This window comes from Camellia sinensis, chromosome 4, assembly GCF_055761805.1.
Source record: "Camellia sinensis isolate YWXY chromosome 4, ASM5576180v1, whole genome shotgun sequence".
In the NCBI taxonomy this organism is placed as follows: domain Eukaryota; kingdom Viridiplantae; phylum Streptophyta; class Magnoliopsida; order Ericales; family Theaceae; genus Camellia; species Camellia sinensis.
In genome coordinates, this window is record NC_138964.1 from 18,827,310 (window position 1) to 18,840,842 (window position 13,533).

Below are 13,533 nucleotides of genomic sequence, written 5' to 3' on the forward strand. Positions count from 1 at the left end.
GGAACCACCATGGGAGACATCTTTGAAGCTTCTTGTTTCTTCCTCTTTTTCAAACCCTAGCCTCCCTCTTTAGGTCAAAACAATTTCTGAACCCTAATCCAGCCTTTTACTTGCCTTTTTATCCTTCCAATCTCGTCCAAACAGGTTTAAAACGTCGATTTGACTTTCCCAGAAAAGTCAACGCACGTGCGGAAAAAGTCAACGCACGTGCGGGAAAGTCAACTCTGCCCAAATTCTGTCTTTTCGCTCATTTTATGCTCCGACGATGTACAACCTGATTGACACTCAACACACATAAAATATATAGTTTGACCAGCAAGTGAAGTTAAGAGATTCTAATTAACGACCTCAATGCCGTACATTTCGGCCTTAATCACATCCCCTAACTTACTACTTGCTAGTCCTCAAGCAAGTAAAATAAAATTAAATTAAACAAAATCTATCTATTTCCTCTTTCGTGGAAAAACGGTTGCATTTAGCATATGCAACAAGCCTTTAAACCACAAAGTTACCCCAAGTGGACGAGTAAAGTCTCGTGAGGGTTTCCAGAAATGATACCCACAAACATTAACATATTCATATATACTCAACAACAAATAACTACACTACTCCACCTAACAATTAACTTGTGTGCCACTACAGTGTGATATTTAGACATCATGAGTCGTTAACGACACAGTGGACAAGCATGAAGGAACCTATTGAGTCAAAACCACAATTCAGTTAATACAAAAGTAAAGTTCCCTATACTTGTGCATGCTAGTAGACAAGTCATGAGTGCCCTCGGTGTAAAGTGCAATCTCCATATTAGTTAACTATCCACTATAATAGCCCAGTGTAACTCATAATAACACCCATCATATACAGAAAAACTAACCTGTTACAGCCAAGATTTTCAAAAGTTGTTTTTTTTTTTGTTTTTTTTTTTTAAATGACTGTGTAATGTCCTGATCCATTAAGCTTTCTAATCAACCCATGTAACAAGCATTGGGCCAATGACTCCAAAACCAGACGGTTTTAGGGCACTAGGTGTAAAGACACCCCTACGGGCTTAATAACTCGAGTTGAAAAGGCTACGAATCCAAACAAGTCATTCTTCTTATTTTTCCTTAACTGTGCAATGTCCATGTCCCTTAAGCTTTCTAATTAACCCATGTAACAGGCATTGGGCCAATGACTCTCAAACCAGACGGTTTTAGGGCATTAGGTGTAGAGACACCCTTACGGGCTTAATAACTCGAGTTAAAAAGACTACGGACCCAAACTAGTCAAGTGGTTGTTGTTGTTGTTGTTTTTTTTTTTTTTTTTTTTTTTTTAAGAATCTTGACTCCTCATTTATTCTTTTCTGCAACTCTAGCTATTATCAATGATGTACACCAGGGATTATAATAAAAAGATCACTGCTATGATAGTGTGCTCATGTGAATTAAGGCATACTCATGACAAGTGTACTAAGACCACAAACATAGACAACTCTCCTCGTGCAAACATGGCATGCAAGTATCTACCCAATAAATCATTTTCATACAAGTCTACTATGCTCTCTAATTAACATATGCAAATATCATCACTCTACTAGCAAAAAGTCACATCAAGTGGAGCAATGCAATCAAGTGAAACATGTATAAGCATGAATTATGAGCCAAATAGCAATGCACAAAAGAAAATATGACCCTCATCCCCCAACTTGAATATGACATTGTCCTCAATGGAAAAGGAAAGAGAAATGAGAGAAAATTACCAGAATTGTAGGTGCACATCCAGGTAGGCAGAGAATAACATATACACACTTCACTTCTTTTTTCTTTTTTTGTTTGTTTTGAAGAAAAGAAAAAACGAAAAAGAAGAAGGAAAATAAAAATAAAAATAAAAGAGACAAAGCAGTATACATGCGGGTATTACGGAGAAGCCGGTGGTGGTGGTGGTGGTGGTGGGAAATGCTGGGCAAACAAGGCTTGCATCAAAGCGTGCGTCTCGAAGGCGTCATCCTGACCCTATTGCCGGAGGGCAAGGTTGTCGGCGTGTAGCTGATCGAAGAGCGCCTGAGAATAGTCGCGATGAGCCTGAAAATCCGTGCGCAACTCCATGAGACTCTGGTGGTGATCACGAAGAGTACGGTGGACCTGATCGACAGAGTGCTGAAGCTGTAAGTACTCCTTGCGAGTCATGTAGAGTGGGTCCCCTTGGAGAGGCACAGGGGGAACAGGATGAGCTGGGTGGTCATGTACGGGGTCCTGGGCCTCATCAACTGGGGTGAGATATGCTGTGCTACCATTCCCGCTAGCCGAATGTCGGATATCCTCTATCAATCTCCTCATCCTCAGTAATGGGGAGGTGGTTCAGCTCAAACACAAATGTCAACAAATTGGCGAATGGTAGTGGCCAAGTCAGGTTCTGCAGAGGAGTAGGCCGAACTGCCTTATGTAGAAATTTCTGCAAATGCATCAAAATGAAATCCTTAAGTGGGACCTGATAGCCAAACTGATACCCGTGTAAAACCCGCACAAACTCCAAACGGCGCTCAGCTCGATGCCCAAGTGGAAGGACATTCTTATGGACCACGGAATCAAGGAAAAGCAAGCGGCTAGGTAGCTTGCTCCGCCGCAAGCATGTGAAACTGTTGTCACCGTGGGCTCCCGGGAAGTATTGCTAGATGAGGCGATGTATGGGTTGTCGATCCTCAACTTCCGGGAAAGGCTAATCGTCTGGTTTGGCGAAAAACTCTAACACTGTGGCAATCATGGCTGAGGTGATGTGGACAACATGACCATCAATGTTAGAGAGCAGTCCAACTGTGGTGGGTGTCTCATGCAGGTTCTGGTAGAATAGTCGTACCAGACGAGGATAGGTGGGCGCAGTCACAGCGCAAATGCCCAACTGTTGTCGGAGTCGGAGCTGCTCAATAGCCCAAGTAGTGTCCTCGTCATGCTGGAAAAATGGCAGGTTGAACTGCGTGAGCTTGTGAAGAGGGCGTGAAGCCCACTCCGGCCGTGGCAAGTCACCTGGTAGTGGTGGCGAGGATGGTGGTGACGGTGGTGGTGGTGGTGCCGAAGAGGATGCACCCCTGGCCTTTTTGGAGGCCCGAGCAGAGACACGGCGACTCATATCCTGCACACACCAACAATAAATACAGATACCCGTGAAACCAGCATGAGAATCAAATAAAATATGAAAGAACAAATTTGCCCATTAATGTACCACATGCAATTCCCACTGTTTGTTTGTTTGTTTGGTTTTTTTTTTTTTATATATGTAAAAACGAAATTAATTAAATAAATGAAGTAAAATGTCATTAAATTAAATTAACTAAACTATAAAATAAACTAAACTAAACTAGACTATAAAATAACTAAACTACAAAATAAACTAAAGTATAGAATCAAACAACCAAAACTAAACATGTTTATTTATTTATTTATTTTTATTTTTTGTTTTTTTGTTTTTTTGTTTTTATTTATTTTTTATTTTTTTATTTTATTTTATTTTTTTTAAAGAGAAGAAAATTAAATAAAACTTCAGAAAACAAAATAAAATAAAAACTAAACTACTTAGTAATCATATGAACAATGACATCATAGAATAAGATAAAAATAAAATCATTAACTACACAAGTATAAGAAAAATAAAAATAAAACCAAATTTCACTAACTAATTAAACTAACCCAGAATCACTACGAAGCAATTTAAACTAAACAAATATAACAAATAAAAAAAAACTAAATTATGATTAGTGTTAGTACCATTGTTTATGAAGTTTTTTTTTTTTTAACAAATAAACATGCATTCTACAACTAAAGGAACACAAATAAAATAATAAAATAATAAAAAAAATAAAATAAAATAAAATAAAATCATAATGACCACTAAAAATACTAAAAAGAAGTAGATCAGTCATGGCTAAGCATTTTTTTTTTTTTAGATGAACACTCAATCAAAATAAATAAATAAATAAATAAATTCAAAAACTCTACAAATTGATTCCTACCTTCACAAATCTACGCAAAAGAAAGGAAAGAAGAAAAAGAAAAATTTACCTTGAAAAAGTGGAGAAAGAGAGAAAAAGAATAGAGGTTCGTCGGAAAAAATGGTGGTCACCGGAGTTTCGTCGGACGGAGAGGGAAGTGATGCCGGCGGTGAGACGTCGGTAGTGAGGAAGAAGAGAGAAAAAGAAAAGGGAAGAAGAAGAAGGGAGAAGGAGGAAGGAAGAAGAAGGTGGGTTTGTGTGGGGTTATGAAAGTGAGAGAGAGAGAGAGAGAGAGACAGAGAAATCTCAGATGGAGTGGGATTGGGAGTGTGTAGGTGTAGATAATGTTTGGGGTTTTTTTTTTTTTTTTTTTTGGTACGAAAATAGGAAATAAAAATAAAGAAAATAAAATAAAATAAAATATTTTTTTATTTATTATTATTTTAATATATATTTATATACATTATAAAAATAATTGTATATAAAAATAATAATAATAATAATAATAATAATAATAATAATAATAATAATAATAATAATAACAGTAAAAGCAAAACAAAATCTGGACAATTTTTTTTTTTTTTTTTGGAAAAATCGGCGTCCCGCACGTGCAGGAGTCAAGCCGCACATGCGGCTGGTCAACGCACGCCGTTCCGCACTTGCTTATTTAGCAGAGTACAAGGTTGGTTCTGCCAAATTTTCCCGCACGTGCGAGGCCCAGGCCGCACGTGCGGCCATTTCAACTCCGCGCGAATTTTTTTTTTTTTTTTTGGGAAAATCGGCGTCCTGCACGTGCGGGAGTCAAGCCGCACGTGCGGCTGGTCAACGCACGCCGTTCCGCACTTGCTTATTTAGCAGAGTGCAAGGTTGGTTTTGCCAAATTTTCCCGCACGTGCAGGGCCCAGGCCGCACGTGCGGCCATTTCAACTCCGCGCGAATTTTTTTTTTTTAACACAGAAAATAAACATGAAAGCATGCTTTCAAACACAGAGAATAAACATTTCTACCTTCAATTGACATCCGGAATAAATATAGCACAAAAGAACATACGGAATGCCCATTAAAGGTATAATCTTCACGCGAAAATTACGGGTACTACTTTTCTCCCTAACTGTATTTGTAACTTTCCCTATTCTCCAACAGGGTGACAGACTAGGTTGATTTGGTATCCAGAATCGAGGCGCATAAAGCTACCTCAATCTATGGGGCTGCCATACAAAGTTCAAGCCGAGGTAGTTTTGAAGCAATCTCCACACCCCTAGGTATTTAAACCAGGCTTTAGTCTCAGAAATCCCAAACCTTTGTGTTCTAGGCTTTGCCATTCGAACTCTAGTTTCCACCGTCTCAGTTGGTCTCCTAGGAACTCACTACAAACACGGTTAGGTGGCTATACCAGATCGTCAGATGCCGTTCGGGCACGGCAAACACCAAAGGAATTACACCTTTAGAGGATTTAAAGTCTCCTAGACGCAAGTAAAGCATAACGAGAACAAAGAAAAACATAATAGCATAGAAGGGAAAGAAAAGAGAACAAGAAATCAATTTATCAATCATAGTAAAACGGGTCCATTAAAGCAATGGACTCAATCATATCCCCATTCCCAATCCCCTCTATATATGGTTTCAATCTTTGGCCATTCACTTTGAAAGTGTGGCCAGTTTTTGGATCTCGCACCTTAATGGCGCCATGACTAAATGCCTCAACAACCTCAAAGGGGCCATCCCATCTTGATCTTAGCTTACCCGGAAAGAGTCTCAATTTTGAATTAAAAAGCCACACTTTTTGGTCGGGTTCAAAGGATTTTCTATTAATGTGCTTGTCATGGAATTCCTTAGTCCGAGCTTTAAAAACTCTCGAACTCTCATATGCATCATTCCGGATTTCCTCCAGCTCATTGAGTTGCAATTTCCGGTTGAGCCCAGCCGCGGCCATATCGAAGTTAAACTTCTTTATGGCCCACAATGCTCGATGCTCAAGTTCAACCGGGAGATGACAAGCATTGCCAAACACCGCCCTATATGGTGACATCCCAATGGGTGTCTTATAAGCAGTGCGGTAAGCCCATAATGCATCAATTAACCGTTGTGACCAATCTTTCCTATCCGGTCTCACCGTTTTCTCAATTATGTGCTTTACCTCCCTATTTGAGACTTCTACTTGGCCACTAGTTTGAGGGTGGTATGGAGTGCCAACTTTATGGGTGATAGAGTATTTCTTAACTACCGACTCAAAGAACCGGTTACAAAAATGTGTACCCTGATCACTTATTATGGCTCTAGGAAACCCAAAACGACTAAAGATATTTTCATGCAAAATTTGATTACCACTCTATGATCGTTTGTTCGGGTAGCTATTGCCTCCACCCACTTAGACACATAATCTACTGCCAAGAGAATGTACTCAAACCCGAACGATGACGGGAAAGGGCCCATAAAATCAATCCCCCAAACATCAAATATTTCTACCACAAGAATAGGGGACATTGGCATCATGTCACGCCGAGACATCGAACCCATTTGCTGACAGCGCAAACAAGTTCTACAAAATTGATGGGCATCTTTAAAAATTGTGGGCCAATAAAACCCGCTTTGTAAAATCTTGGCGGCCGTTTTATGCCCACTAAAATGACCGCCACATGCAGAAGAATGACAAAATGTAAGAATGCTATGCACCTCACTCTCCGGCACACACCGTCGGATCACTTGGTCGGAGCAATATTTAAACAACTCTGGATCCTCCCAAAAGTAATACCTGACCTGTGAAAAGAATCGGTCTTTGTCTTGCTTAGACCAATTCTGCGAAGTTTGCCCAATGGCCAAGTAATTCACAATATGTGCAAACCACGGGGGGCTCGCTTGTGACAGCTCAAAAAGTTGTTCATCCGGAAACGAATCATGCAAAATAAGAGGGTCCCTATTATACTCAACAAGGATTCGGGAGAGATGATCCGCCAACACATTCTCAGATCCTTTCTTATCACGGATCTCTAAATCAAATTCCTGAAGCAACAAAATCCATCTAATCAACCTAGGTTTGGTCTCTTTCTTAGATAGTAAATACCGCAAAGCGGCATGATCAGTGAAGACTATGACCTTGGAACCTAGGAGATAAGACCGGAATTTGTCTAAGGCAAAGACCACAGCTAGCAACTCTTTCTCGGTAGTAGTGTAGTTCAATTGAGCATCCGAGAGAGTGCGACTAGCATAATATATAGCAAATGGTGCCTTATTGACCCTTTGGCCCAACACAGCCCTGACAGCATAATCGGAGGCATCACACATGATTTCAAAGGGAAGAGACCAATCTGGTGATTTCATGATTGGGGCGGTGGTCAAGGCCATTCTTAGTGTTTCGAATGCCTTTAAGCATGCTTCATCAAAGACAAAAGGCGCGTCCTTAACAAGTAAACTACACAAAGGACGTGATATCTTACTAAAGTCTTTGATGAACCTACGATAAAAACCTGCATGCCCTAGGAAAGACCTAATTTGACGCACGGAATTGGGTAGAGGAAGGCCTGCAATGAGGTTAACCTTAGCCTTGTCAACTTCTATACCTCGAGGGGACACAATGTGTCCCAACACTATACCCTCACGAACCATAAAATGGCTCTTTTCCCAACTCAAGATTAGGTTTGCCTCAGTACATCGTTCTAACACTCTAGTCAAGTTCCTAAGGCATTCCTCAAAAGACGGTCCAAACACCGAAAAGTCATCCATAAAAACCTCTAAGAATTTCTCCACCATGTCGGAAAAAATGGCCATCATACACCGTTGAAAGGTCGCCGGTGCATTACACAGCCCAAAGGGCATGCGCCTGTAAGCAAAAGTGCCAAAAGGGCATGTGAATGTGGTCTTTTCCTGGTCAGCGGGTTACACCGGGACTTGATTATACCCCGAATAGCCATCAAGAAAACAATAGAAACCCTGCCCCGCTAACCGCTCTAGGATTTGATGAATGAAAGGTAAGGGAAAATGGTCCTTCCTAGTTGAGGAATTTAGTCTCCTATAATCAATGCACACTCGCCACCCAGTAGTGGTTCGTGTGGGGACTAACTCTCCTCCTTCATTCTCAACAACAGTGATGCCCGATTTCTTGGGCACTACTTGTGTGGGACTCACCCACTTGCTATCTGAGATGGGGTATATAATACCCGCATCCAACAATTTCAAAACCTCCTTCTTCACCACCTCTTTCATATTAGGATTCAATCTCCGTTGCATTTCGCGAGAAGGTTTGGAGTCCTCCTCTAGGTGTATATAATGCATGCACACGGAGGGATCTATCCCTTTCAAATCAGCCACTGACCACCCTATAGCACTCCGATGTGCCACGAGAACACTCATTAACTGACTCTCCTGTGCTGTAGTCAAGTCAGATGCAATGATGACCGGTAAAGTATCTTGGGGCCCTAAAAATGCATACTTGAGTGTGGCCAGAAGTGGCTTCAACTCAAGTGTAGGTGGTGTGACCAAAGATGGTGTGGCAGGCTCTCTCGACAGAGGAGGAAGTGACTCAAATCGGGCTTTCCATGGAGGAAAATCCGGTGTAGAAGAAGAATTAAGCAAGACATTCACCTCCTCAACTGACCCATCTATATCAAAATTTTCAAACCCAAAATGAGCTAGACAAGCCTCCAAAGGGTCCTCTACAAGAACGGAGGGCAAAGCCTCCTCAACAATCTCATCCACAACATCCACTAATAAGCATTCCTCTCTCTCATAAGGTTGTTGTGATGCTTGGAAAACATTAAGTTTCACTTGCATGTTACCAAATGAAACCTCCATAACCCCGGTCTGACAATTAATGCATGCATTGGCCGTAGCCAAGAATGATCGACCCAAAATCACCGGGATTTGTTTCCTCGAACTGGCTACCGGTTCCATATCTAAAACCAAAAAGTCAACAGGGAAGTAGAACCTATCAACCTTAACTAGCACATCCTCAATCATGCCTCGTGGCACTTTGAGGGACCGGTCAGCCAACTGAAGAGTAACAGTAGTGGGCTTCAACTCGCCAAGCCCAAATTCTTCGTACACAGAGTACGGCAACAAATTAACACTAGCCCCTAAATCTAATAAGGCCCTATCAATGAAGTGGTCCCCTATAATGCATGTAATGGTTGGGGCACCTGGGTCCTTAAGCTTAGGAGGTGTGTCATTCAACAAGATGGAGCTTACTTGCTCCGTGAGTAGGACCATTTGGGATACATGTGTCCTAGATTTACGCTTTTGCGTACAAAGGTCCTTCAAAAATTTGGCATATGATAGTACTTGCTTAATCGCCTCCAACAGGGGGAGGTTGATTTTTACCTGTTTAAAGACCTCCATCATTGCCTCCATAGATGTCGCCTTCTTATTAAAAGGGGACGGTGTATCAAGGCACTGGGGAAAGGGTGCCTTAGGCACATATGGTGCCTTAGGCTCAAATGAAGTGTTAGAGACTAAGTCATCCCTCTTAAGTGTTTCCCCCTCACCCTTATTGTCTCTAGGTGAACCACCGTGGTCACCCTTCCTAACTCTAGTTGCATCAGACGTAACTGACTCAGGCTCTAACTCCCTACCACTTCTTAAAGCAACCACCGCCTGCACTTGCTCATGTTGCTTACCATTCCCACCCGAACTCTCTGCCCCGTATTGTCCCTTAGGGTTGGCCACAATTTGACTTGGTAATTTTCCCTCCTCTCTTCGATTCATGTTATTAGCCATTTGACCCAATTGGGCCTCTAGCTTGGCAATAGAGTGAGTATGGGAGTGAACTACCGGTGCTAACCCTTTAAGTTCTGCAAGAACTTCCAAAACCTGAGTCTCAAAGGCAGAGTTGCCCTGAGGAACAGGCAGGGGTTGTGGTTGCCGGCACGGTTGTGGGGGTCGATAAGGTTGCGGTGGTCGGTAGGATGATTGGTTGGCAAAATTATTGAAATTCTGCCTTGGTGGTGGCGGATTGTAAGAAGTGCTTTGTGAAGGGGGTCTCCATGAGAAATTAGGGTGATTTCTCCATCCCGGATTGTATGTGTTGGAGTATGGATCATTAGCCGGGTTGGAGAATCCTTGAGCCGCATTCACATGCTCTTGGACTAACTCCGAAAATTGTGATGCCGAAGGGCACTCACTCAAGTCATGAGCAGGGCTCGCGCAAATAAAACATGCCTCGTGAAATTGAGGCTGATCTTGCTGGGTAGGGGAATGACCCGTAGCTAATAATTGGTCCATCTTGCGGGACAGTGCCTCTACTTGTTGTGCTAACTCTAGGTTTTGCCCGACCTCATAAATGCCCCCTCTTTTCGGGGCTCCAACTACGGGTTGCCGGACTTGTCGGGCTGCAGATGCATGGTGAAGGGAATTATCACTTAGGTTCTCAAACAATTGCCATGCCTCGGCATCATTTTTAGACATAAATGTCCCACCACAGGACGAATCCACCATTTGGCGGTGCGGCTCAGTTAAGCTATAATAAAATGTTTGAACAAGTTGCCAATTAGGCACTTGGTGGTGAGGACACTGTTGGAGAAGGTCTTTAAGTCTTTCCCACGTCTCATGGAATTGCTCGCCATCCATTTGAGCAAAGTTTGTGATGGCTCGCCTAAGCTGGTTGGTTTTACCTATGGGAAAGTACTTCTCCAAGAACCATTGCTGTAATTGGTCCCAAGTTGTGATTGAATTAGCAGGTAAAGAATTTAGCCAGTGTTTGGCTTTATCCTTTAACGAGAATGGAAACAATCGCAACATTAAAGCCTCATTTGTGAAATTCTAGATCCTCACTGTCGAGCAAATTTCCAAAAATTCATTCAAATGCTTATAAGGGTCATCGTGAGTTAGTCCATGGAATGATGGGAGCATTTGTATAGTGCTGGACTTAATCTCATAATGAGCAATAGTGGTGTTGGGTAATTGGATGCATGATGGTGATGTATATGCGGTGGGTGTAAAATAATCCTTAAGTGTCCGGTTAGGCATATTCGGGACATTAGGATCTGCCATCTCTAATGGCTCAATGTATGAATATTCAAGCCTAGGAATACGGGCAGAGGTCCTAAGTCTCCTAAGGGTCCTTTCTAGTTTAAGGTCCAAACTCCACAATTCAGGACGACAAGAACGACGCCCGTGCATACACTACCCAAACACACACACAAGTTCTGATTCTGTGCACTAAGTATGAAAGCAAAATACCAAAGGAAGAAATACTCACAGCGGTTTAACGAAAACGCTTTACTCGTCTTACGGATGCTTGACGTGTAGACATTGTCTCCAACCTCTGTTTGAGCTTTGACTTCCGTTTTAGCACTTTGGTGCTTTCCTTGTGAGTGTTTGCTTCTGTTTACTCACTTTAGCGCTGCGGTTTTTTTTATTTTTAAAGCTCGGTTGCGCTCCGCTTGCACTTCAGTGATAGCTCCAATTTCAAACGCTCTGCACACTTAGCAACACCAAAAGCATAAAATCCTAAACTAAAAATTAAAATAAGAATGTAACTTTAAATTAACTAATTTCGCCAGAAGTCCCCGGCAACGGCGCCAAAATTTGATGGGTCGTTGAACACACCAAAATTAAATACTAAACTATACCAAATTCTATCAGAATAATGGCAAGTCCAGGTATCGATCCACAGGTACTATTTGTGAAATTAAACTAATTTAATTGTCAAATTCCTAAATTAATTTTGATAAAAAGATTGGTTGTTTATAACCTAATTTAATAACGAGTAAATTAAACTAAGGAATTAAATTATCAATAATAAATGAAATTGGGTTTACTGAATTGGGAAAAAATCCTAGGGTAGAGAATTCACCACTAACCACATAATTAGGGTTTCCAATTGAAATTAATTATGCTATGGTTTGAACGGATTAATGCTTCGCAACTACAAGCTCAAAGCATTTAACAAAAAGATTATCACATTCAATGTACGAGCACGAACCATCTCAAGTAATACGAATCGTTCACTCTAAACTAGGGTAGTGATACGACTCGTTCCTCGTAGCATGGTTCGTCCCATACCTTGAATGTGAAGGAATAGAAAACTCATGTATGGATAATATTCAACAATCACAGAAAGTCAAATATTTGAAAAGATAATAAAAATTATATATAAAGAATTTCTAAAACACCATACAATGGTTCAAACCTTTACATAATATAAAATCAAAAAAGAAAAACCTATTACATGGCTAGGGTTTCTTCAAAACCCTAGAAAAGGAGACTAGCCACTCATGGAGGAGTGGGAGGAGGTAGATGGAGAAGGAACCACCATGGGAGACATCTTTGAAGCTTCTTGTTTCTTCCTCTTTTTCAAACCCTAGCCTCCCTCTTTAGGTCAAAACAATTTCCGAACCTTAATCCAGCCTTTGACTTGCCTTTTTATCCTTCCAATCTCGTCCAAACAGGTTTAAAACGTCGATTTGGCTTTCCCAGAAAAAGTCAACGCACGTGCAGGAAAGTCAACGCATGTGCGGGAAAGTCAACTCTGCCCAAACTCTGTCTTTTCGCTCATTTTATGCTCCGACGATGTACAACCTGATTGACACTCAACACACATAAAATATACAGTTTGACCAGCAAATGAAGTTAAGAGATTCTAATTAACGGCCTCAATGACGTACATTTCGGCCTTAATCAAAATTTGATGGGTCGTTGAACACACCAAAATTAAATACTAAACTATACCAAATTCAATCAGAATAATGGCAAGTCCAGGTATCGATCCACAGGGACTATTGTGAAATTAAACTAATTTAATTGTCAAATTCCTAAATTAATTTTGATAAAAAGATTGGTTGTTTATAACCTAATTTAATAACAAGTAAATTAAACTAAGGAATTAAATTATTAATAATAAATGAAATTGGGTTTACTGAATTGGGAAAAAATCCTAGGGTAGAGAATTCACCACTAACCACATAATTAGGGTTTCCAATTGAAATCAATTATGCTATGGTTTGAACGGATTAATGCTTCGCAACTATAAGTTCAAAGCATTTAACAAGAAGATCATCACATTCAATGTACGAGCATGAACCATCTCAAGTAATACGAACCGTTCACTCTAAACTAAGGTAGTGATACGACTCGTTCCTCGTAGTATGGTTCGTCCCATACCTTGAATGTGAAGGAAAAGAAAACAATTGTATGGATAACATTTAACAATCACAGAAAGTCAAATATTCGAAAGAATAATGAAAATTATATAAAAAAAAACTTCTAAATCACCATACAAATGTTCAAACCTTTACATAATTAAAAATCAAAAAGAAAACTACATAATTACATGGCTAGGGTTTCATCAAAACCCTAGAAAAGAAGACTAGCCACTCATAGAGGAGTGGGAGGAGGTAGATGGAGAAGGAACCACCATGGGAGACATCTTTGAAGCTTCTTGTTTCTTCCTCTTTTTCAAACCCTAGCCTCCCTCTTTAGGTCAAAACAATTTCCGAACCCTAATCCAACCTTTTACTTGCCTTTTTATCCTTCCAATCTCGTCCAAACAGGTTTAAAACGTCGATTTGACTTTCCCAGAAAAAGTTAACACCCGTGCGGGAAAGTCAACGCACATGCAGAAAAAGTCAACGCACGTG

At 40.7% G+C, this 13,533-nt stretch overlaps 1 pseudogene; it reads right to left on the minus strand.

Annotated features, from left to right (window-relative positions):
* Positions 1-2,697: 2,697 nt before the first annotated feature.
* LOC145823613 (uncharacterized) lies at positions 2,698-9,307 on the minus strand (annotated as a pseudogene).
* Positions 9,308-13,533: the final 4,226 nt, after the last annotated feature.